Raw genomic sequence first — 4,867 nt, 5'->3', positions numbered from 1 at the left:
ACAAATAATCATGGAATTTATCCACTACACACCACTTTAAGGCTAGGAACTCTAATTTGTGTGCGGGATATCTCCTCTCACTTTCAGATACACCTCTACTAGCAAATGATACTGGCCGTAATCCTTCAGAATGTTGTTGGTATAGCACTCCCCCTAGTCCACTAGTAGACGCGTCTATATGAAGGACATATGGTAGACTGGGGTCAGCATACGCTAGAACTGGTGCATGTGTCAGACTCTTCTTCAGCATTACGAAAGCCGTTTCACACTCATTAGTCCATCGCTCACCAAAAAGTTCATTGGGCTGGTGATACTTCCCCTTCATGGTGAGTTTCGAGGGTTTCCTTTTTCCTGCATTGGGGTATCCCTTGGTCAGATCAGTCAAGGGTTTTGCCTGGGCAGAATAATTCAGTACAAATCGATGGTAGTATCCGCAGAATCCCAGGAAAGATCGTAACTCCTTCAGTTTGGTGGGTCAAGGCCAGTTCATCACAGCTTGTACTTTTTCTAGGTCCGTAGATACCCCATATTTACTAACAATATGCCCTAGATATTTAACCCTTGACTGACATAAGTGACACTTATCTACTGACAATTTCAGGCCTCCTTCCATCAATCTGTCTAGAACTTTGAAAAGTCGATGATTATGTTCATCAAGAGTAGCCCCGAATACTATAATGTCATCTAAATAGATTATCACTTCCCGGTAATTGATATCCCCGATTATCTTTTCCATAGCACGTTGAAAGGTGGCTGGTGCTCCTTTTACCCCTTGGGGCATTTGTAAGAACTCGAAGAACCCTAGCAGACAAATGAAAGCCGTTTTCTCCCTGTCTTCAGGCCGCATTGGTATTTGATAATACCCATTTTTCAAGTCTAACACCAAAAACAACACACTCCCTTGTAGGCAATCTAAGGCCTCGTCTATTCTGGGCACCGTATACTGGTCGGTCACTGTCCGGTGGTTCAGGGTTCGGTAATCGACGCACATTAGGATATTTCCATTTTTCTTTCGTGCTATCACAATCGGGGAGGCGTATGGACTCTTTGATTCCATTATTACTTGGTTTTCCAATAAACCTTTCAGATGTTTCCTCATGTCCTCAAAGTCGGCCGGGGCTATTCTCCGAGAACGTTCTTGAAATGGGGTAGTATCCATGAGTCTGATACAATGTTCCATCTCTTTGGCTCTTCCGAAATCCCACTCTCCTGTGGAGAAAACTGGCCCTCGGGACTCCAATTCCGAGATTAATCATGAACTTTCAGCAGGCTCGAGCTCACTTCCCACGAAACATACTTCAAACGGGCTACCCTCCTTCTTCAGATCACTTCCAGTTATACCTTCACAAGAATAAGACATCACTTTGGTTCTTTTCTCCTCTTTCTCCAACCATTCCATAAGAAGAGAATAAATCCTGGTATTGGTCCCTATAATCATATGGGGCTCCCCCCTACTCTCTGGGACTTCTGGACAAACCAGCGCTATTAGAGGTATTTGCAGCTTCTCTTCCTCTCCCTCTCGGTAAATCTCTAGACTAGCCATGATATATCCTAAATACGGATATTTCTCTACGCTCAAACCCCATATCACTAATCCAGATAACGGCTGTAAGGGTACATCAGCGAGGTGTTTCTTGTACCAGTCTTCGAATATAATTGACACTTGGGAACCACTATCGACCAGTACTTTACAATGGTGTCCATTTATTTTAGCAGCCATTATAGGAGCCGGTCCCATCAACCCCTCAGGCAGGACTCCATTCCACCATGTGTTCCCCATCGCGCAGTGACCAACTTCTAGGAGACCTGTGGGGGGTTCACGGGCCTCTCTTGTCCGTTTCCCCGATCTTGGTCTTTGCTTTCGGTGTTATGAGAGGGAGTACTATACATACGGGTCGAGTTCCGATTCAGATTACACTTGAAAGCTCGATGGCCAATCCTTCCACACTTAAAACAACCCCTGCTATTAAAACTGCCCCTTCTTCCCCCACCCCGGTTTGACTCACTAGAGGGAATATTCTGGGATGGATTGTTGTTATTTTGAGTAGCAATAAATTGCTCTATCCTCTTGTTCTGTTCTTCCATTAATTTTAATATCCTTTCCTCTAACGGGGAAGTCTCAGTCACTGTTTGTACCACCTTAACCTTCTTTACCATCTTCTCCCTCATCTCAATTAGCACTTCTTCTTGTTTTATTTCTTTTAGTATCTCATTGAATCCAGGAGGTGGTTCCTTTTTCTCGGAACACCTCAACTTCTGTGCTACAGGATCATTTGTCAACGCGCCTCGTAGCACCTGTCTCATGCGACTTTTATCCACTTCTTCTCGAGTGATTTCTTTTTTTTCCCACAATCTTATACAATAACTTATCTATTCGTATGACATAGGCACTCAGTTTCTCGCCAGATTCTTGGAACGTGTGATGCAGTCTTGATATAAGGTCCCCTACATCTTCCAAAGTGCCGTATGCATAATCCAATGCTTCGAGGTAAGTCTCCAAGGTGGCATTCGGATTACTTCTCCTAGCAGCTTGTATTATCCCCATAGCAGGGCCACGTAGACTCTCCACTACTCATTGTCGCTTTATTTTATCTGGACACTGCCATTCCTCCGCTTGTTGGACAGCAGCCTCCTTCCAAGATTCATAAGGTTCTTCTCCTGTAGGCACAGGTATGATACCAGAGAATATCCTTAGCCTTCGATAACTCCCTTCGTAATGCCATCTCTCAAGTTGGGAAACCACCCGATCCACCATGGTCTCGAACTGTTCGCCATTCACATTGGTAGTAGTGTGTCCATTGCCACTAGCTTCCATTCCATCTACACCCTCCGGTGGGATTATCGCCGAGATGGGTGCACTAGCGATATCTTCTTCCAGTATACTGGGACCAATAATAGACCATCTTCGTCCTGTTTCCTCATCGGCCATTATCATCAATGGGATCAAATTCACGTCTAATTCTTTTTCAGTTTCAACCAGGACAGCAATCTTCTTTCCTACTTCATCATCCCACTTGTCTATTATATTGGGCCTTATAACACCATACAGGGTCCCACTTTCCTTAGCACTGTTTCATCCGAAGCATCTGATAAATCTCCTACTACTCCAATACACTTTCTGGGATTTACTCCCTTCCTTTGACACCAGTGGCATATGTCTTCTCCAGTTATCCCCTCCATGGACGCTGATTACTGTAATTATTACCACTGAGACTTACTGGAATCTCAGCAGTGCCTCCATAAATGTAACCCTAGTTTGGAGTAATGATAGGAACGGATTACAATAGTCATGCCTCCACCCAAGCTTTATCACAATGTATATAGGCTTGCTTGGGTAAGCCCAATGAATACCTATATGGGATAAGGATTCAATTATATACTATTTATCCTCTTTTACCTGTGTTCTCTTCTAGTCTTCAATTCTCCTCTCATCAACTACCAGGATCAGGATGTGTGGTAAGTATGTAAATTTTAAAATTATAACTTTAATCAACATCATTTGTTACATTCACAATGACTTTGAATATTACTGTATTTATAGTCAGCCAACTAAATAATTCATATATTACACCTTATATAATATACATTTAAACCTAAGAGTGACCCGGGTACTCTAATGTCAATAATGAGCTTGTTGGGGCCCTTAACTTTAATGATTGTGGCTATCGTGGTGAAATGAATTAATATCACCGACCTTTAATGAAAGTTCTGCAGTAGTCGTCTATTCTTCTTTTTATTTCTCTGCGGTATTACTACCGTCTCTCAATTCCACTACAATTACAATCCACATATGGTTTTAGTATAGCTATGAAGAATACTAAGGTCACAATCTTCCACTTGTCCCCTTATTTATGGTTATCTTAAATGAAAGATTAAAGAGTGCATATCCAAATAATACTCCCGGATTATAATAAATCTCAATTGAGTGGTAGAGTAGTCTATCGTTAGTCCATCGTTATTCTTGTTAGTGATAACTCAGGCTTTTAAAGCAATCCTCTCTCTTGGTTCTCCTTAGTTATTCCTGAATTAGTGATACCATACTTGTTTCATTAAGTTAGTTGGCTCACTTTTAGCTAACTCAGTCCCGACTCAACACTGCACTCGGTTTCTCTTATGCTTTAATCATAAATAAAGCATTATAGTCTATCAAGCCTTTTTACAGCTGTTTCTGTATGTTAAATTGTATCTTATACAGGTTTCCCACTAGAGGGAGCCAGCGATCCTTCCATATACAGCTAGGTTGTATAATTTAATGGGGGGAAATGCTATTGGAGTGAGGTGTGATTGATGGGTGTATGTTACAATCCCACCTCATTTAGTGCGTAGTCACTCCCCCGACTCCTCCTCTTGTTTGATGCGGCTTTTCCTGGTACGTCCTTCAGCCTCTGTCTCGGAGCTCTGTCCCTCTCTGCCATCGGCCCCGCTCACCTATGACGCACTCCGCTACTTGCAGCGGTCACACGGGGCTCCGCATCGCTGGCCGGGCATTCGGGTGAGAGTGATTACTCTCCGGCATAAAGTACTGTCTCCGCAATCAGGCGTCTTGTACTGCCTCAGTACTCCTCGGTCTTCCCCTTCTCGCAGTCGCGGCTAGTCTCCCTGCGTGTCCCGGTTTCCTCCAGAGCTACCGCTCTGTCTCCTCTCTCCTCCATAGTTGAAGTCCGTTGGTCCTCTGACCCTTTCAACGGCTGTCCACCTCCTCTTCGCTTTGTGCTCGCGGTATCTCCCTCTTCTGCACGAGGGGTTTCTAGCATGTTCTCCCCCCGCGAGTCTCATCTTAAAAGCATTTTCTCAGTCCTTGCTACAATTAAATAGTAGTCCTATATATTTATATTATATACACGTCCGTTTTCACAGTTCAAGCTAC

This window comes from Pseudophryne corroboree, chromosome 1 (genome assembly GCF_028390025.1).
Source record: "Pseudophryne corroboree isolate aPseCor3 chromosome 1, aPseCor3.hap2, whole genome shotgun sequence".
NCBI lineage: Eukaryota > Metazoa > Chordata > Amphibia > Anura > Myobatrachidae > Pseudophryne > Pseudophryne corroboree.
This window is presented reverse-complemented; position numbering follows the sequence as displayed.